Raw genomic sequence first — 22878 nt, 5'->3', positions numbered from 1 at the left:
TACATGCCATAAATGCATCTTTGAACAGGCAAAAATGTAATGCATTTCTTAAACCCATTTACAGGAATGGAAGTCACTAGGCCAGTCAATAAAATATGAACTATTTTATGTTCTTTCTCTTATTTCGCTATCGTTTATTACTTCACCAAAACCTATTAACTGCTGTATCATTTAAAACTTGTGTTTCATGGGATGAAAAATCTCTCCTTTATTTATATATATTTTTCACATCTATAATAAAAACAAAGAATAAAAACATGTGGGCACATATATATGTAAAACATACACACCAAAAATAGCCATGATTAGGTTTATAATTCAGCCTTGACCCACCTGGGCTGGGATCTTGGGTCATCATTTACTGTGTGACTCTGAGAATGTTATATGAGCCTCTCACATCCCTTCTTCATTCTTTGAAACACAGGGCTGATTTGAGGGGGTCATGTGATAACATGTGAACTCTTCTAACATGGATTCAATACATAGGCATTCAATACATTCTTCATTTCCTATCAGAGTCCCATCAAGAAAGGTCATGGCTTCAGTGAGGCTTCCTACAGCTCTCAGCAAAGCCCTCCAGTATGTTGACAAGAAACAGTTATAATGACCTTTCAGGATTTCAGGAATCTCTTGAGTAACTCATGTTATCCCCAGGAATAGAACAATGCCTGGGTGTCTTTATTCGTGTCTCTATACAAAGCTATCAACCACTACCTCAGACCCACCCACCCGTTCAACACACATAGCCCAACCAAACTTATGAACATGAGGGCAAATATGAGATGGAAAAAACAAAGAACTACTATTCATTGAACACTCATTTGCCAGACAGTGCCTTAGGCCCGTCTGAAAAAGTCTGAGGTCTAGACGCCATAAATAAGTTTATAAGGAAAAAGATAGCTAGCGATTCAGTTGGGATTTTACTAGAACTGGATTTAATCCTAAAGCCCATGTTTTTTAAAACTGTGTGACTCTTCCCCCAATATTCAGCTACTACCAACAATTCACAAAACATCTTCCCCAGAAAAGTCTACACTAAGTACTTGGCCAAACAACCCACAAGACTCCACAGTTAACAGCAACAACATATAAAACTCCCTTGTCTGTGGTCTTAGAACCATGGCTATGTATGGCCCCTGAAACAGAGTAAAATGTTCAATTCTAGCTTAAATATCCTAAGAATAGTGCAAATCCACACACACAAGAATGTATATCAAAGCTGTCAGTAGCAATGGAATATAAGCTAAAATCTGAGATTTATGAAAAAAGATCTGGTAAGTCTTATTAGGAAAGGCATGAACAAAAGAGCTTAAAAAAATCTATTTTCTCTATTATATCAACTTCTTGGGCTAATGGACCATTCTGATTTCCTTGTGATTATAAGGAAATATACAGTTGAGCTGAAATATATACTGAACCATCATAAAACTACCAGCATCATATTTTGAGAAAAATTCTATTATTCCTCATTCAGCCTAATAGAGTAAGGGAAAAAAATGGGATACTAGTGGCAGGGAAAACTGGAATGAAGCACTCAGTTATTATGAAATAATCATCATGTCAAAGGAATAGATACATTTGTTTGCACCTTTCCCATTCTTTTTTTTTTTTTTTGCACCTTTCCCATTCTTATGCCCAGAGGTGTGTGATTATCCTATAATCATTGCTGTATCATTTTGCTTCATGATACAATTTTTTAAAAATGAAAAACATATTGCCAGAGGTGCTTGGTAAATTGATGGTGATGACTTAAATTAACCCACCTTTGTCACTAAATTCCAAGAGTAATCCGTTATTGAACACAAAAAGACATATTTCTTACATGAGAGGAAATATAAAATGCAAAGAAAGGGAGAGAACCATTAATTAAAGTTTATATAAGACAGAGAACTATTAGAAATACTTATGCTTTCAGTCTTCTTGGGAAACAGGGTCCATATTCAGAAAGGCAAAGCATCAAAGACAGACAAAAAGAGTAAAGCAGTTTACTTGTATTTGCCAGCTGCTTTACCAATAGAAACTATCATTATTCTGTAATAATCACTGTGCCACACTGAACAGTAAAATTATTTTTAACAATTCATTTGTTTTATAATCTCTAAAACACAATGGCTCTAGTTAAATTACTGTGCAATAACATGATCATCTGCCCCTAAATCAGTCCTTTATCTGGAGTACTAAGTCCTCTTTAATATAAATGTCATCTAAAGGAAAATATTTTCAGTATCTTGAACCCATCCTTAGTATTTTATTTTTTGCTACCTATATAGTCTCTTAAGACAAAATAAGATAAAGTGTTTATTAATGAGTCTACAAACAAAAGTAGAAGATTTAATGTATTGCCTTGAGAGATACTTTTCAGATTTCTTTCCTTACTTTGTTAGGAAAGGGAGAACTATATGCTTAACATCCTAAGGGAAATAATCATTAGTCTTATCATTTGCTTTCTGCCAATAAAATGTAAATATGAACTCAGTGAAGATGGCTTGTGACTGTTCATCTATTATGCGATCTTCTTCAGTCATTTCTTGTACTTTTGCCCTCATGAAAAGAAACAGTTCAGGTGAAATCGTATACAATAAGCTATCTCTCTGATGTTACAGACAGAAAAAAGAGATCACATCAATCATTAATTCCCTTGTCAAGTTAAAATCAGACAGGAGAGCAACGTGGTAAAAGTGTCTCAAGCTCACAAGCTCAGGGCTAATTAGTTCCAGAAAAGTCCCAGAGGGCAGGAATTTATTCCCTTTGATAAAACAAAGGCAAACAGTTTAATAAAATGGCCTGCAAAATTCCAGAGTTTATCAATCTTATAAAAAAAGAAAATGGCATCTAACTGTCCTGCAAAAATTTGTAACTAATCCAGTCATTAAATTCATTAATTTCTCCATTATTAGAATAAGAATGAAATTGCCTAATTGTAAGCCTACAGCTACAAGTAAATGCTGTAAACCTGTCACTGAAAATACATGAAGAAAAACTAAATTTCCACAATTACATGTATAAAAAGTAGTACGTGATATTTTAAGTACTAAAACTAAGAATGCTTTGAATAGGCAAATATCCGTGAAACAAAAATCATTAAATAGCTTAAATCAAAAATACAGAAGTACTTAAATTGAGATAAGGGTTCAAGTGGCAATTTTTAATTTTAGCAACTAATTTTGTGCCCAGCACTGAGCAAGACAATATGGAGAAGAGAGGTTACAGTAGAATACATGAATCCTGTGCTCAGCAGCAGAAAAAATAATTTTTAAAAGCATCTATTTATGTCAGGTAATGTATCAGGACATTGGCTACAAAGCTAAAATAAAGACAATCCGAACAATCAAGAAGCCAGAGACTAGGTAAAATGAAGGCAGTTACAAAACAAACTTATATGGGCTACGGTAGCTGTAGCTACATAGATCTGCTGAAACAGAGGACAGACTAAAAGTCAGGTAAAGCTGGAGAGGCTCCCAAAGTCAGTTTGCAGGATGCCTTAACTTTGGATACTGATGCCAGAGAGGCCAGTTAATCAGGAGAATGACATATAGAAATCTAGCTAATGGTGGGAATAAAGAATGTTACCCAGACATGAAACACATTACAAAGACAATGCAATTCAAGAACTGACTTTATCATGGAAAAATGAAGAGCAGATTGGGTTATGATAAAGTTGAATCAGTTTCAACTGCAAAGTTTCCAACCAGAGAGATTCTGAGAATGATGTGTCACTGATAGAAATATAGAAATTGGGACATAGTTGAAGTATAAAGAGTAAATATAAACAGTGCATGTCTAAACTATTGATAACTGAAAACATAAAGCAGCCAGCTATGTTTATGCAAAATCTTTGTTTATTTGCATGCATTTCCTTTACCACCTGCAAAAGTCCTAGGGATAAGAACTGACAGATGTTAAATTTGGGATCCTTGTTTTTAAGTATCTTAAAATCATTGGTGTAGTATGTAGAAGGTAATACATTCTCCAAAAGTAACTCCTCCTGTTTAATGAATGTGCTGCAGTTTTTCTATGTAATAAGGCAAAATCAATTTAGCATTCTCTGTGGCTACAAGAAAGTCTTTAAACCAATTAAATTAACTTCCCTTCTGCTGATTGCACTTTCTAGCCGGTTATCTTTAACCCATAGCAGGCAGTGCTTACTTTTGGGCCACGAAGGTTTCCTAGAAACCACATCTTACAGATGGCTGTAAAGAGGATTATGCTTTCCCATAGGAATAATGTTATAAGTTGGGTAGAGTTTCTGACATCAATAAATTATGACGATGTCAATCATACCTTATGAAAACAAAAGAAAAATGCAAATATATTCATACACAAATATAATCATTTTAACTAGTAAAATTATATTCCAAGTCATCTCCTAGAATTTCAGTACTGAGGAAACCTTAGGAAGTGTCTAAATTGCAACATCATATTTTTTTCAGATAAAAAAAGAGACACACGTAGATTAAATTGGATTCAAAATGATTTCAGTATATTAGAGACAGAAACAGGACTTTAACTGAGTTCTACTGGTTCAAAGGTCAAGATACTTAACCTTCATTCCCCAACTTTACAAAACCATATACAATGGCCATAAGTAATTAGTACACACTGGCCATAAGAGGAGAGCCAATGTGCTACAAAGTAAACGTATTCCACATAAAAGAGGCAATTCCACATATTCAGTTCTGAGCATTTTCCACATATGGAACAGATGCCAGAAATCTCAGAAACATCATATATACATGTGTCTCTAGGGAGTATACAGTATGAGCACCCAGGATTTTAGAATGCACTTTTGAAGATTATTTAGATAGTGCATATGTGTTTAAAATGCTACTCAGGACATTTTTAATTTATTTCTCCACCAAAAAAATAAAAATGAAACCATCTCAGGAAACAGTCTGTTTAAATGTAGCCTGTGTAGCATTTTGTCACACAGGAATCAGTGAACCAGTCAGGCATCAAGAAGCCAAGATTCTAACTCTTGCTTTGTTTTTTAGTATATATGCTATATAAAACAAGAGGGCAGGACTGGGTAGCTATGGTCCTTTTTTTTTTTTTTTAAATCTTAAAGAGCCAGGATTCTGACTTCGATTGCCAACCTGTGGCAAGTAAGACTTGCTTTATTCAGCTCCTTAACATCAAGAACAGCCTTGAAGAAATTTTAAAACAACAACAATAGAAAAAAACAGACAAAAGGCTGCATGAGTGCTGTGGTCTGTGGAGGGAGGGAATAGAAACTGCAACCCTTTGCCTTGATAACAGTAGGAGAAACACAAACCTCCAAAAACCAGTCATCTGAAGTTAATCCAAGGTAACTGAGATGGCTGGCAGAAACCAGGTGCCAAAGGTGCCACAGCAGTTGCCACGTTAATAGCAAAGGAAACATGGTACCCAACTGCCCTGGAGTGAGAGCAGTGATTACTAGTTAAGAGCTTTAAACTTTGACAGGGATGGACAGGGGACCGACCAGGTGTCCACACACTGTAGACGTGGTCCTCCCTGGTTCTTAAACAAATCATGATGAAAGCACCACAGGAAGGTGGAAAGCAGATGATTTTATTCACCCCCCACACTGTTATCAGCTTTACAAGAGCTGTAACTGGAAAGTGGCTGATAAAACCAATGTAGTAATCTCCCCTGCTATGCTTTGATCTGGTTTTCTGGCAGAAGCAGCTACTATCTACTCAAAAAAAGAAAGGTCTGATCAGGTGCAAATCTCTATTGGCATCCTGGCCTAAGCTCTGAAGGCCCCCTCCTCGATCAAAGTCTAAAGGATTCAAAAAAACACGAGCACACAGGTGTTCTCAACTTTAAAGAAATCATTACTCAAACTTGGCGAACTGTGATTACAGTATCTCTGGTTCTCTTCCAAGACTATTGTTGAATAATCTCTGGCCAATGCTCTGTGCCCTTAACAAACTTGACAGATTTATTCACTCTATTTGGGAGAGATGGAACAAATGCATGTAAAATTAATATCAAACTGAGTAGTTTAATTGGAAGTTTATCAGGAAAATAAGTATTATCATATTAATAGCGCCCTTAATTATATTAACAATTCAATCTTCTAAAACAAGAACCCTAATATCAACCATAATGTTTTGCATGTGTTAATTATAATGGATTTAACCACATATGCAGTAACCATGAAAATGTAAGTTAAATATAATAAACAATGGATTTTTAGTATGCTGTTAAAGAATATATCAAGTACTTACAGAAAGCAGTGGTATTTAATCTTTGTGAAGTCCCAAAACCCACTCTGTGAAAACCATAGATCCTCTACCCTAACAGAGTATGTAAAATTAAGTTTATAAGCAGTTCAAGATCAAAACTGGACAACCTAGTGATCCACAGACCCCGGATTTTGAACCTGAGGCTTCGAAATTCCTTCAAATTTACAATCTAACATGCAATGTCTTTGGCTGTAATCACTTCAAAATTGAACTCTAGACCAAAGGATGTCCATGTGAAATGGACCAACAGTCCATTTTGGATACAGGAATATCTAGAATCATCACCCTTGAATACATTCATGGAATTCCCAGTTAAGAAGAATTCTAGTAAGGATATGTGGAATATTAGTCAATGCAGAAGTAGCAATTTATTACTGTAATATCTCAAGAGCCCCATAATAGTATGAATTTTACAAGCTTTCTTCTCATTATCAAAATCAAATAATTATTCAGTGAATAAAATTTAAAACTATTATTATAAAGTTATATCCCATCTCTTTCCCAAATACATAGTCATATAGATAAGCCAGGGTTCCTTTTTCAATTATTAGTGAACATAGTTTATTGAATGTATTATAGTAAAGTGAAAACAACATAAACCACTAGACTAATGTCACTAAAAGATCAAGATCTTATTTTGTAAGGGGCAAATGTTTAAATTCCACTTTTACGATATAATTATAATTTTTAAAATGTTGGCCAATAGAAATAGCAAGTCCAAATAATGACCCACTATTTCAAATAAACAAGATTTTTACAAATTACAACAGCAACAGCAAATTGTTGGTTTTGTTGTTATTGTTTTTATTTTCCTGGAAGAAGTGCATTCCTAGGACACAGGACACTGGGTACAGTCTCCCTGCCCAGACTTTGTCTCTGATAACTAAATCAATTTTCCATCCCTTAAAGAAACTGCCATTCTATAAAAATCACAAAACTACAACTGTAATCAAATATTTGGCTAAATAAATTATTACTATGAGTCTATAAAGATACCTCAGTAATTATTAAAAACATAACTTGAAAATACTTTGGAGAGCATTTTAAAATCTACTATCGAGTCATAGTGAACTGCTTCCTAGGACTTAAAATTCTCCTAAATAAACTTAAAATTATGTCACAGTCCCATGGGCAGATATATCTGCAGAGGAAATCACTGGCATTCACACTCATATAAAAAGCCCAGGTTGTTCCGTTGGTCACCACAGAAACAGACTTGAAAGCATTTTTATTCTGGGTACAGACAAATGATTCAGAAATACCTCCTAAAAGTTACAAGTAGGTTGTCTCACCATTAAATCTGTAGGCCAGCTTGTGGAAGAGTGTCAAGTGAAATAGCCTGATCTGGATAAAATGAATACCTGTCTGTACCATTTTTGATTATCATGGAAAAAGTCAAAAGGCAAATTTCTGGTTTAAGCTAATCAACAAAAGCAATATGAATAAACATGGCCTTTTTGTTGCTGCTGAGGTCTGATAACTAAAATTATTCAACAGAATCACATTTGAAAGCACCTTGCAATACGATCAATTCAATTACACCATAAGCTATGCTAGGCTCCTGCTTCCCCAGTGAAGAATAAGTAAATCTGTGTGACTGCAATACATCAGACACTAGTATGAACACTTACCATGTGCACAAGTACCTTGTGCTTCAACAGCATGTGCAGCACATGACAGTGCTTCATTTTATTCATAACAACACACTTATGATGTAGGTATTATCCCTATTTTACAGATGAAGATACTAAGCTTCACAGATGTTGACTAATTTCACTGAGTTCACAGTAAATGAACTCAAATGATTCCAAAGCCTGTGCTCCTACTTTGCATGCAACACTGCAAGAAATATTTCTATATATTTTTGTTTACTTTTTTCAATGTGAAGTTGAATGCTCAGAGCCCTGAGATGGTTTACTCTATATATTTATTTATTTGTGGGGTTTTTGTTTGTTTGTTTGTTTATAACCAACAGGAAGATTCCATAATGTAACCTGAAAAGGGTAAAGAAAGAGTTTAAGTGCCTATAGCCCCCTCTGGGTCTATCTGTCTGTAAAGAGAAAAGAGGTACTAAACTGGTAAGTAAGGGCAGTGCGTTAATTTTAGGAATGGTTACAATAATGAGGGACTGAAAGGAGAAAAATACTGAACCAGGATTTGAAGTTTCTGATGGTAATCATCGGGTATAAGGATTAGACTACTCAACTCTATTGCAGGGGGTAAGCGTGGTCTCAATGAGTAGACCTTACAAGGAGATTTAATATTCATCTGAGTGTTCTGGAATGAGAATGGACAACAGCAACAGGAGACATGGCACAACACAAAGAGGACTGGTTACTGAGAGATAGGACTTGAAATCCCACTGTCAATAACCCATTGTACAATATCACATGAGTGGCAAATTTAGGACGCCAATTGTTTTCACCCATAAAATGAGAAAGCTGGACAAGATGCTTTCGAAGGTCCCTTTAAGTATTCATTTTTTCTGGGGCTAAAAAGATAACTTGTTATATTCAATAAATTATAAGTAACTCTTAAGGTTCTTTCAAGATTGAGTATCTTACTTTTCTTTGCCACATGATATATTTTTCTTTGTTTTTTGGGGCAAATCAAAACCAACCAACCCTCCAAAATGGGGGTATTACATATAAGCCATGCTTACTTTGTAGAATTTAACCAGTGTAATGGTACATGTAAACCTTTAAAGAGTTTTGAAATATGTACATAAGATAACCTTATTTAATTAAATATCAATTAAATATTAAATAATTAAATATTAAAATAATTTGTTAATATAAGATAGTATGTCTTAATTACAAATGCCAATGTACTAAATCACTGAATAAACAAGAGTGTAAGATTCTGCTCGAGGCAACATATGTAAAGTTTTATGATGTCTGTAAGTAATTTAAACATAAATTTATTTATGTCTACTAACAGCATTTACCAGTACATCTTAAGACAGCAAAAATATTGTCTTTAAACATAGAACAGAAGTTCAAAAGAAGTTCAAAAAGAAAACAAATTTATTTCTTTCCTAACTATTCTTTCCTGCTTACAGATGTTTTATATTTATTTATTTAGATCTGCCTCCTTTCTAGAAAAGACTAAAGGCAGCTGAAAAGATACATTAACTACAAGAAAATTCCACAAGTGTAAAATCAGAGAGAAAGAAGGAGAAAAATGAGAATAAAGACATCAATTAGAGCCAGAAATAAAGCTCAAATATGTTTACCATAAACATTTATATACTTCATATTAGCGAGCCATAAATTGGTTCTAAGCTTTCTAGCAATAAATGTAGCATGCAGCTCCCAGTGTAATTTGATTCACTAAAATAATTTCTTTAGGAGTCAAACTGACGTGTTCCTTGTGCTAGTCTCTGAAGATCTCGTTTGATTTGGAGATGGCTTTTAGATAATATGGGAAACCTAGAGGAAAAAAGGATTGCCTATCTTTCAAGCAATCTTCCCCAAATACTGTTTCTTTAAACTATGAGCTCCAATGAGTTCAAGACTGCTCCCCTCCTTGAAAAGGGCTATGGCACAAAACTATTCAACAATGCCAATCAAATGCAGCCACATGTTTCAACAAACTCTAAATTTTAAGAAATTATGTATAAGGAGTTCATATACCTTAATGAGAATTAAGGAATCTTGCCTTAAAAAAACTCGACCATGTCCACATGGGTGCCCCTTCGTTGTTGAGGGCAACACCACAAGAATAGAGATTTCCTTAGAAAAGTTTTTCTAAGTCTTCTCTAACTAAAAGACAGTGCATGATCTGCTGCCTGGAAAGTCTATTCCTTATAGCATGGCAAAACTGTGTGAACCTGAAAAAAAGTTTCACTAATGCGAAAGCAGCTGTCTGCTTCAGTTGACTGGAAAAAAAAAAAAAGTAATTCAGTAAAACAAACATAGGAAGTTTAAACTGGAGCTAAGCTTAAGAAATACTACCTGTGAAGTATAAACCAAGGTAACTTGTATGGGTCCTTCAAATAAATGTCAGTCACAGTACACTGACAAAAGAAAATAACACATTAACAGCTAGAGCAGTTGTCAATGTATGCCACTTTCAGATTGAGATAACAAAATGATGAAAAACTATCTATAAGAAAATGGTTATATTTTGTCCTCTATTAGAGAACAGGCTTGTAAGAGCTCTGTCAAAACACTGCGAATCAATTTAAAAAGAGAGGTTAGAATACAATCATATTTTACCCTAATGAAATATGGAACTTCTTCTCTCAAAACAATATTCTTGCTGACCCTGACTCTAGAAACAGTAATATAGAGACTGATTCTGAAATGAGATCAATAATTGGGGTGGAGAGTCGATGTCGAGCTTTGGCAGCCTAGCTCATAAGAGACTCCTGGCCAAAGAAGTAAAGGTTGAGGAAAGAATAGACATTAGTTTCTTTGTGGTTAGAATAACATTCTAGCATGATTTATGAAATGACCTCAGTCAATCGCTTAGGCTTAAATTAATAGCCATCTTGAATTAATTCCAGCCTCCTAGTCCAAACAACTTATACTCTTAAGTTATGGAGAAAACTTGGAGAGGTACATGGTCTCCTCTCTAGTACTTAAAACTACTTGCTGAATGAATGGCTGAATGATCCAATGTGCTATTTGCGAATACTGAGAATAATAAAAATGAGTGTAATATACAAACACAAGGACAAAAACAGTCCCATTATTTTACAAACTTAACATACTGAGTTAAAAATCCTACAAATCAACGTTTCCAAGTTCTCAGTGAAATTCTCTTAATATTTAAATGAATATTTTCTGAGTAATTCCAACAAAAAGCTAGAACTACCAGAATAATAGATAAAGGAAATGATGCAGTTCATAATTTGTCCATATTTCACTAAAGCATTTTTGGTAAAATCTCTTGTACTCCCCTTATGGGCAATATGCAGAAATGACAGATGGATAATAACATAGTAATGTCACTTTCTGACTAGTCTAACTTCTATACTGGAAAAAGAAGTGACTAATGCACTGTTATCAAGCAGGAAGAAGCCATCCTGCACAAAGCCACAGGGCTCAGTCTTTAGCCTTAGTCTATTTATTATTATTATCAAACACTTGAAAGAGAACATAACTAGCTAATACTTATCAAACACACACAAGATCGTAGAGAATACCTAATACACTGGCTGAGAAAATTAGGGGAAAAAAAATTCTTTACACGCTGGGATAATGTGATACATCTAACAAGATAAAATGTATTAGAGACAATGTACAATCCTTGGTTCAAACACAAACTTCCTGATTTCTCAGGTTAGTGCTCCTGCTACACCCCAACATACTCATACAGAACAAAAGAGTGGAGACTTCCAATCAGTAATAAGAATAATCCAGGAAGGGGACCTGGGCCAAGAGGCCAGGGAAGGGAGTAGAATCAGACTGGTTTGTTCTGGTCTTCAGTCTACAAAGTGCTGTGTTTACCTTTCCCACTCAGTCATTAATCACCCTGAGATATGGCCTAAGCACTTATTTAGACTAGAAGTAGCTCACACTGTGAGCCATTATAAGCTGAATATAACAGAATTCAGAGCTGGAAATCACACCAGTCCCTGGAGGAACAATTTTCCCAAATTTCTACTGAGGACAGATTTTTAAAAGCTGCCTGGAAAAAACTGCTTAGGGCTTAAGTCTGTTCTTTGAATGTGTTACAGCCTGATTCCGATTAACAACAACAAAGAAGTTAATGTAAATCAGACCCTACATTAAGAAAAATAAAAAAGAATTGACTTGTGATGTTTGAAAAATGGAAAAGCAACAGGCACTCCAGCATTAGACACCTTTAATTAAAAACACAAAGTAAAATGGACTCATTCCCCAGTGAACGGTTTTCCTTAGCAGACTACAGGATTGCTTGCCAGGTAAATCTGTTACAGCAACAGTCATTTGATAGGGATTGATGCAGTTGGAAGCCAAGTGGATATACACTTTAGCAGTAAACCAAAAAGCTATTTCCCCCCCCCCCCTTTTTTAAATTGAAACCAATGGAAGAAAACACTCTCAAGTTTCTTTTGAAACATTTCAGATAGTTAGCCATGAAAAGGAATGCAAAAATGCATCCCCAAAGTGACTATTAAAATATTACTTATTGTATTTTGAAAAGAATAGTTATATATGATTTCTGCTACACATTTCCCTCCTAAATTTTAGTCGGTGGGTGGAAGAAAGAATTGATGGTAAACACTAAAGCCTTTATTATTAACCACTTCTCAAATTCGAAGTCATTTCTTTTTTTTTTAGTTTTTATTTATTTATTATTATTATTTTTGGCCGCGTTGGGTCTTCATTGCTGCGCACGGGCTTTCTCTAGCTGCGGCGAGCAGGGCCTACTCTTCTTTGCGGTGCACGGGCTTCTCATTGCAATGGCTTCTCTTGTTGCGGAGCACGGGCTCTAGGCACGCGGGCTTCAGTAGCTGTGGCACGTGGGCTCAGTAGTTGTGGCTTGCGGTCTCTAGAGTGCAGACTCAGTAGTTGTGGCACACGGGTTTAGCTGCTCCACGGCATGTGGGATCTTCCCCGACCAGGGCTCGAACCCGTGTCCCCTGCATTGGCAGGTGGATTCTTAACCACAGCGCCACCAAGTTATTTCTAAGCATCTCACTACCAGCAAATTTGTAAATTATAGTTACCAGCAGGCTGGAAAAGCCCATGATCAGGCAGTAAAGCGTTTGTTAATTACTGACTTACTAGAAGAGACCCAGAGAGAAAGAGTCAGAGACATACAGACAAGGAGACATAGAGACACAGAGAGACAGAGACAGAAAGACAGAGAAACAGACACAGACATAGAGACACAGAGACAGACAGAGAAACAATGAGAAAGAGAGAAAGAAAAGCTTTTGATGCTTACCTTTATTAGTAGCAGTAACTTTTTAAAAATCATGTATCTATGATAAATATCAAGGCTTAAAAACAAAACAACCTCATATCCATCTCTTAAATCAGTCTGCTCTAGCCAGTGTCCCTCTGGGCTTGCAGGATTAGGGGCAGGGCTCTGCAGATTCATCCCTGGGGGCCTGGAACCCATTGTGGTGATAGGTGCTTAGTAGCTTCTCAGTGTCAGTGAAAACATTTTAAAATATATTTATATATGACCTTAGTGGCCATACAATTGTCACCGTCCTTCTCCTCTTTGTGAATGTACTATCAGGAAATTTCATCAAAGAAGAAAATAATACGACCTAATAAAACATATGTTTAAAAAATAACTTTTGGCGACACAATATTTTTAGAAAGCAATTTAACAATAATATAGCTCATGAGTCACCTTTTTTGAGGTCAAATGCCATCCTGAGGGAATTAAGGTGTAAAGCAATAATATAAAATATGGTAAAATAAAAAATGTATATGCAAAATTTGAGAAAAAATATAAAATCAACTGAATTACTAAGTCAACTATAACATTTTTCTCGAGTATTATCTCCAGTCTTAAAATTATAATCACAAAAAAATGTCAGAATGAGGTGGGAAAACTTTATTATAGTCAAACATCTAGATTTTTAAACTGGATATGATAGCTTACTTATACTATGACCACAACTATGAAACATACTTAGAAAAATCTAGAAAATGCTAATATAGTCATCATAGTTATGTTAGATGTTTAGGACTTAAGAGTAATTTCAAAATCTATTTTCCATACTTTTTGTAGCAAATTACTTGAATAATTATTTTCAAAAAAATGCTTTGTTCCTTAAGCAAATCAAACTTTCAAGGAAAAACTTATGTACTAATGATTTCATATTTTGATCGTTTAAGAGAATTAGAGTTGGTAAAGGAAATCTACATTTGCAAATATTCAGCCACATTTTACAGCACAAAAGCAGCAATTATTTCTCTACATCAACACAAAAAGATAGTTCGACATCGTGCTGACCCCACTAACTGGATCCACTCTGCAGAAGCCTGCAGAGCTGGTCAGGGATCAAATGGCCATCCAAAGCCAAGGCAGCTGGGGGGCAGCTGGGGCTAGGGTGGGGTAAATGGAGAACAGGGCCTGTCCAGACTGGGGTTCTCCAAACAAGGCAAAGACCAGAGGCGAGGACTGAGCTTTAGGGTCTAATGGCAAAGAAAACAATCTTTAGCTTTTGTCTATTCAGAAATGATCTGTACCTTAGACATATAAGAAAGATAAACCCCACTGCCCCCCCACCAAACATTCCCTCCAAATGCATGTGAAAGGGAGTTCAGGAGCCCAGCAGGAGGCTCTCTGAGGCTAAATGGTTGATAAATTAGTTTTCCTTTAATTTCACTTTTACTACCCCACTCTCCCTCTTACAAACCATCAGGAACTCCCTCATGCCTGGCACTTGAGTGGTCCAGAATCAGGGCCTTATATAAAATTGGAATCCTATTTCCCATAACTCCTTCCCAGTAAGGAGCACTTCCCTTCAATCTCAGTGATAAGAGAACACCTCCCCATCAACCTGGAGCCCATATGCCTACACTTTAAAACAACTTCTCGGACTTCCTTGGTGGCGCAGTGGTTAAGAATCCACCTGCCAATGCAGGGGACACGGGTTCGAGCCCTGGTCCAGGAAGATCCCACATGCCATGGAGCAACTACATGTCCATGCGCCACAACTACAGAACCTGTGCTCCAGAGCCCGCGAGCCACAACTACTGAGCCCGTGTGCCACAACTACTGAAGCCCGTGTGCCTAGAGCCCGTGCTCCACAACAAGAGAAGCCACCACAATGAGAAGCCTGCGCACTGCAATGAAGAGTAGCCCCCGCTTGCCACAACTAGAGAAAGCCCGCACACAGCATGAAGACCCAATGCATCCAAAAAAATAAATAAAATAAAATAAACAAATTAATAAAAACAAAAAACAACTTTTCTCTGCACTTGTCATCCTACAGATTCCAAGCCCACGATACATCCCTCTCTATTGTAATCCTGATAGAAGACAGAGAGGTGCAGAGTAGCGGCCATGTATCTACACACAGACTCAATTTTCTTACAGCTCCCAAGATTCTCTGATACACCCAAGAATCCCCACCAGAATTAATCTGCTATCTTTGTGTGTGTAGACAGAATGGGAATCTAAGAACAGTACTTTCCTACTTGTTCAACAGTTGCAAGAGTGGGAAGAGAAAGGCAGCATGCATAAATTGAGCAAAAAGAGAAGGGAAGAGATAGGAAGACCTCCCTTTCCAGCCCTCCCTCTCCACATCACTTATTTGCTATTTTCCCAGCGAATCCATATGATACAGTGGGGGAAATACTAAGGCACCTTAGAACTACGTCTTGCTTTTAATTAAGAAACATAGTGAAGCTTCCTCCCTTAAGTCAGAAAGTCTTTAGCACGATTTTGTTTTGAAAAAAGGGTAATCCAGATGAGCCACATCAAGCTCTATAAAAGCATAAACACCTGCCTTGGTTTCAATAAATATTATCAGTATATCAACACAGAAATACTAATTATATAAGTCAGTTAAGCTATTCTATACATGTACATGAGTCTCACACATGGCAGAAGAGCTTGCTGTAATTTTTAAATCATGATATCAAGAATCAGAGTTTGTCACTTGCTGGAATCCCAGTTCAGTAGCTCACGGCCCCACCTCCCCTCCCCTGGCTCCCTAAGAAACAAGATAAAGGAAACAAATTTATCCAAAAGGGGTTCACTGTGTGGATAGGAAATAATTCTGTAAACACCAGAAGTTGATAAACCATGCTTTACAATTCCAATTTTATGCCACAGCATGTTCATATTTTTGCTAAAGGATTCAGTTTACATCAATCTCTACAAATTTATGTACTCAATATATAAACATTTTAACATAATAATAATCCTCTGTCATAACAGAGAGATAGCATGGTCTAGTGAATTGTGTGCTGAAAACCCTTATCCAGCCCTATCTACCTCACTGGGATTCTGTAAAGATTAATTAGTAGATACCTCCAGAAAGCACTGAGTTCTTTTCCAAAAATACCTTACAAACATCATGTATTTACTATACCAGAAAAGAAAAAATAGGCAATAATATAGCTATGAGAGTAAAACGAAATGGCAGTTGGGACCAAAGTGAATGAGATACCTGCTGAAAGAGATTAGAGGGGAAACTAAATATAAGAAATATGGGTATATTAGTCCTACAAATAAACACAACAAAGACTGGTGCTTCTTCCATGGGCATTGCAACAAACCAGCCCACCACAAGGGGTTAAAACAGGCCACACTTTCCCTGGACAATGTGCCCCATTCCTCCTGGAAGGCAAGTACAGCCAGAACGCAGCTTGCATTCACCCATAGACTCCCTCCTTACCTGCCCTGGCTACAGAGTCCTGAGTGTGCAAACGTCCTTCACAGACCATTTCCTCCAAGGGTGCCCCCCTCAGTTTAGAAAACGACAAGGATGACAGGGAACCAAAAAGGAGAAGGCCTAAAGTAGAGCCCAATCTAGTCAGCAAACAGGAGTCAGAAATATATATTAACCTAGGAGTAAAAGTTATTTAGGAGAGCTAAAAATACAATTAGTACCTTTTTGATTTATGAGAGGAGTTTCACAGTTATGTAACCACGTAAAAGATAGTTCTTCCTTCTCATATCCGTAATATGGCTTTTGTGGGGGGAAAGCATTTTTAAAAGCGTGGAGTTTTATGTGCAAATCATTATTTTATTATTATTAATTCATAAACATTGCCTAGTACGTTAAATAATTTTCAATGTTCTACTCCACAAATTAATCATTCCTAAATGATCATTTTCTGATACAGGAATATAGACTGAAAAACAATATGAATAGAAGCAATATGCATATTTATACTAAAATTAAAATCAATAGCATTTATTAGGAAAATAGAATAAATAGTTACAGAAATAATTAAACTGCCCTTGAAGGATGCAGCAAAGTAGCAACTCATCAATCTAAGGATCCACTCATTTTGTTGTATAATATAAGCAGTTCCTAACAATATCTCTGATATCCACCCTTCACTTCTCTTTCACACTGTACTCCACTCTTTAGGCCCTTAGCACACTATACCTAGACTACTACAAGAGCCCACGAACAAGTCCACCTGACTCCTGACTCCTGTGATCTAGAAATGGCAGAAACTTAAATTTCCCTAAAGCAAGGCTCCGAAGATATTCATCACAGGTAAACCTTCAGAGTGGTTCTCTATTTTTTTCCTGAATACAGCTCAAACTTGTTAGCCTGGCATTCACAGGTCTTCACAAACTGGCCCCATTCAGGCTGTTATGTTCTGGCTCTCCATTCCAAAACTAATTCTAAATTCTATTAGTTTGGACTTTCCCAATTCATTGAAAAAGCCCAAACACCTTTTTAAATACCACTCTCTGTTCCCAGGAGTCAATCCTAACCATTCAAATCCCTCTTTAAAATCCTTAAAATCTACATCATGTTGATTAGATAGATACGCACCTCCATACTCAGCCTCCCTGCTTCACAGTCAGAGCACGTAGCCTGAGCTAATCACATGATACTTTTCATATACTGATGTGGCCATCAATACTGACCCATGTGTTTATTCTGAAAGGACAGAAACTCTGCCTTCTCCAACTCTTGGCCTCATGTGGCCCCTGCTTAAAATGTTCACTCAATGAATGGTATAGAATGCAACAATTAATGTTTCTACTTTTCAACAAGACTCCTAAAGATTTTTCTCAATTTTATATGAGTTTGGAAGGACAAAAACACAATGACCTATTTTTTTAAAATCGGCATGATATTTATAGAAGAGATGCATTTACAGAACATTTTATAAAGTACATGACATTTTATAATTATTGTTCATAATACATACTAAATAGGTCAGAAAGCAACATCTTCCCTTTCAAGTTCAGGAAAGTAGGCCGCAAATAATATTTCCAAAAGGCTCTACTATACAATTATTTAACAAAACTTCAGGCCATTGTGATTATTCTTGGCTGGTAAGTATGTGGGATTTGTTGCAGATTTTTTTAAATCTCAGTTTGTTTCTGGTATTAAAGAATTGCCACCAATTAAGAGAGCATGGAAAAGTTCATTAAATATCTTACTAAATCCCAAGTTATGGGCCAGGCACTGTGCTTTGCCATGAGAATATAAAGTTGAATAAAACAAATGTAGTCCTCATTCTTCCTGAGTCTATATGCCAATACTCTGTACTCATATACAATATTAAGAGGAAAGCTCTCTTCTTCCTACCAAAATTTTACAAGAACTAAAAACTGATTTCTGCCATCCCTGTGCAAATGTTGTAGCAAAGCACATCACTGTCCTGAGGCCACACTGGTCACTGTCTGAGATTCTTAGCCATTTCTAATATCAAAATGTCATAAATCAAAGTCAAGAACACTGAGGCTCTTCATTACAATCCTGGCACTCCTCAGACACCAGAGGATTAGTTTTCATAGTTCTACTCAATCTCAATGACTCCCTTCCCTCTCCCCCTAATCCCCCAAAAATGCTGTTCCACATGCCCTCTGGAAGATCCCTGCCATTGCTAAATTCCCCTCTATGTGGGACCCAGTCATCTAGCTCTGAATGCTGCTGGCTGTCTCAACTGACCCCAGGGTGAAACTGAAGTCCAGCTCTATTGTGAATATCTTCTCCCCATGGCAGAGAGTGGGGTTATGCCTTTTTCCTCTGACTGCTTTTAGAATTTTCTCTTTATCACTGGTATTCAGTCACTTTACTGTGATTGTACCCTGGTGTGGTTTAATCTCCATTCATTCTGCTTGGAATTCATTGTCCTTTTGGATTTGTGAGTTTATAGTTTTCATCAAACTGGGAAAATATTGGGCCATTAATTTCCAAATATTTTTCTGTTCTCCTTCTCTTGTCCTGTGGGACACCGATTACACATGTTAGGCTGCTTGATGAGACTCTGAGCTCACTGAGACTCTGTTCATCTGTATTTTTTCTCTTCTTTAGTTTTGATACTTTCTATTGCTATGGCTTCAAAACAACAGGAATATCCCTTGAAGTTCCATTTGGCTCGTTTCTGTATCTTCCATTTCCCTCCTTATCATCTCACATTTTCCTTTGTCTCTTGTGCATATGGCACATATGCATACAATAGCTGTTTAACAGCTTTGTCTGCAAACTGCATCATCTCTACCTTTCCAGGGTGTGTTTCTTTGATTATTTTTTCCGACTACTAGTTATAGTTCATAGTTTCCCGCCTCTTTGTGTGCAAGATAATTTTTTTATTGAATGCTAAACATTGTGGATTGTACATTTGGTGCTAGATTTTGTAGTATCGCTTTAAAGAGTATGGCGCTTTGTGGGGGGTGGGGCGGGCGCACACTATTACATGTGATTCGATATGATCCCTTGAAGTGTTGGTTTTAAGCGTTGTTATGGTGGGTCTCGAGCAGCCTTTAAAATAAGGCCAATTTACTCCCTTGAATAGGCAATATCATTCCGAGGACTCTACCTAATACTCTGTGTGTAATGAAGGCTCTCCATCCTGGCTGGTGGAAATGCAAATAAGCCTGAGCTCTGGGTGAATTCTGAGAATTATCTGTCCTACTGCTTTCCAGTGATTCTTCATCCTGCCTCTCGGAGTTTCACTCATGTATATGCCAACTTGCAAGGATCCTTCTGCAAATATCTGGAGCTCTCTCTCTCTGTGCATCTTTCTCTACACTTCCGTTTCCCACAAATTCTCACCACTTCAGCCTCCCCAACTCTGACCTCAAGTCTCCTGAGATAAGAGAGATCTCAGTAAAAGTGCTCGATTCTGTTTAGGGTCTTCTCCCCCGTGCCAGGATTGAAAACTACCTCCAGGCTATAAACTGAGACAATCTTAGGGATCATCTCATTTGTTCCTCTTCTATCAGGGATTACAATACTCTACTGCCTGATGTCCAATGTCTGAAAACTCTTGCTCAGGAGGACAACTCCTACAGCAATTAATCATTCATGGACAAAAGCAGGATTTCTCCCAAGGAACATAATTTAAAATTCCCCCTCGCTTTCTGCTTTTACACCTAAGAGAAACCTCCAATGCGCCAATGCTTTATTTACTTTAAACCCCACAGTTGATCATCTAAATTCCTCTCTAACTTGTAACCCTGATGCCTTTGCACTGCTTGTTCATCAACCTCACATACACAGTAAGCCTCTTCTCTCAAACTTTATCAAGAAAAATCAAAGAAATCAGACACCACTTCCTTTAACTTGTCATCAAGCTATAAATTTCTGTGCATGCCCAACATTGTTCCTGCTTTCCATCATTGTCAGACAATGAGTTCACCTCACCTTTTCATGGCCAACTCTATGCTTTGACTACTTGCTTTCCTGGATCTCATTTCATCTGTCAATTTCTTCTGTTATCTTTAGTATTTCCTTTCTATTTGTTCCTTTCCATTAGCCTTTTATAAATATACTCAAGTAGTTCCTTTCATTTTTAAAACCCTTCCCTGGATCATGATTATCCTGTGGCTACTGTCCAAACATACTCTTCTCATCCAAATTCCTACTCTCTACTTACGTTCTGTATTTTATAAATTCCAACTAACTTATCAACCCACTGAGATATGGCTTCTTCACCCGAAACTCTACCAGAGCCCTTTTCATTGAAGCAGGATAATTATTAGACACAAAGGTCATTCTTCAGGTGCGTGGCTTGCTTCTTGACATTGAAATGCCTTGGCTTCACAACAGTGAAAATTTTTAATTCACTGTACGCTCATTGGCTGTTCTCATTTTGGGGTTCATTTTATTTAATTTATTTCATAATTATGGATGTTACTCAATGCTCATTTCTTGGCCTTCCCCAATCCCTCTCTCTATATATACACATGCACGCACACACACACACACAGGTACACACAGACGACACACACATGTACACACAGACACACACACACACACACACACACATGCACCTTCTATGTCAGGCTCCTGACCTTTCTTCTTCCTTTTTATCACTATGTTGGCCATGGTCCATTTTCTATCTTCAAGGATCCATTCTTTCTCCCATCAAATCTATGCCCACCATCACTATAACCTAGACCAGTACTTCTCACAGTGGGGTCCCTGAGTAATTTGCATATGAAACATCCAAAATAAATGCTATAAATGAGAATTTCTAAATTCTACTGAAGATCTAGTGAGTCATCATCTCTGAGTGGTGGAATCCTTTGGACCTGCATCTTTAAGAAGCAAACCAAATGATTCTTAGGCCCTCTGACATTTACAAACCACTGGTGTAGACCCTAAATTCTAGAGATTCCTGTGCATATCAGAGTTCTGGGAGCTGTGTGTCACTCAGATCTTTCAATCAACATTAATATTACAACAAACACAACTCGTTAGCAATGAATTAATGTCTATTTTAAGGGACAGTCTTCTAGGAAATGAGCCACAAATCGAATTTATAAAATCCAACTCCAGTCTAAGTTCAAAAGTATTGAGAAAGAATGTTTGACTTAAATAGTTTAAATCACTCAAAAGTTCAAAGTGTTTCAACAATGCATTTGATTCTCTATTATCCAATCAATGCGACGACCTTAAACTTCTTAAAGAATCATGTTTTAAAAAAAAAAAAAAATTGATTCTGTACGGCTGAACTTTTTTAACAATACATGAAGGTTTTAATGACACTTTTCTGAGGTCTTTTTCCCTCCCTTTAAGATATCATTCTCTACCACATAGATAAATACAGAAAATTTGACCCGTGCCATCGTAATATACTGTATGAAGAAATAAGTTTCAGAAACTTATTATAGGGTTCTATAGCAAAGTAAATCTGAGTTTAAACATGGCACAAATTGTTAGGTATTTTATAGTACTATAACTCAAGGACAATTTCAAAGATGTGTCAAACAACATTATTAATTTAACATTTTATCTTTCATGAATAAAAAAATTTCGTCCCATGTTGCAAAATAATGGCACTATGTTTACTAACTTCAAGACAGTATTATTAAAAGACACTTGATTTGTGAAGCAGTAACACAATCAGATGGAGAACCATTCAGTTTTATGATTTTCACAGTTGGAAAACTGCCTGCTAAACTGACTGAAAAAAAGATGGGAAATAAGCAAAAAATCCACATGAATCCTGGTCAGATAGTCTTCCTTGGCTATTTTTTTTATATCTAGGTCCAGATTTTTTATATCTACTCCATGGTTATAATTTGTTTCACTTCAAATAACAATGTTTTAGAGACCATATTTGCATTCTGGATTTAAAGAAATGCTTACACGTTTCCATTAAAAATTAACACTTTCCACCACCACCCAGATCTTATCAGTATTTAAGGAGCTAACAACCAAAACAAAACAAAACAGAAAACACAGAGGTACACTTAGGGGCACACAGGAAGAAAGCCAAATAAACCCCATTTTCTTCATGGCTATTTTTAGAGCAGTGGTTCTCAAAAGGCAGTGGTTCCAGACCAACAGCATTCAATACCCCCTGGGACATTGTTGGAAATGCAACCTCTCAGGTTCTTTCCTAGTCCTAATGATTCTGCTCTGTGGATGGGGCCCAAAAATCTAAGTTTACCAAACCTTGCAGGTATTCTGATGCCTGCTCAAGTTTGAGAACAAGGTGTTGTTTCACGGAACAGGAGCATTAGGATATAGGATGGAGAATCAGAGGATGCTTTAAAGGATTCTACATATAAGCAATTTAATTTTTTAAGCTCTCAA

At 36.6% G+C, this 22878-nt stretch overlaps 1 protein-coding gene across 5 annotated transcripts in view; it reads right to left on the bottom strand.

Annotated features, from left to right (window-relative positions):
* Positions 1 to 22878, bottom strand: part of PTPRK (protein tyrosine phosphatase receptor type K) — a 562741-nt gene that overhangs the window by 303764 nt on the left and 236099 nt on the right. The window lies entirely within an intron of this gene.

The sequence above is a fragment of the Balaenoptera acutorostrata genome, chromosome 14 (genome assembly GCF_949987535.1).
Source record: "Balaenoptera acutorostrata chromosome 14, mBalAcu1.1, whole genome shotgun sequence".
Classification (NCBI taxonomy): Eukaryota; Metazoa; Chordata; class Mammalia; order Artiodactyla; family Balaenopteridae; genus Balaenoptera; species Balaenoptera acutorostrata.
This window is presented reverse-complemented; position numbering and strand designations above follow the sequence as displayed.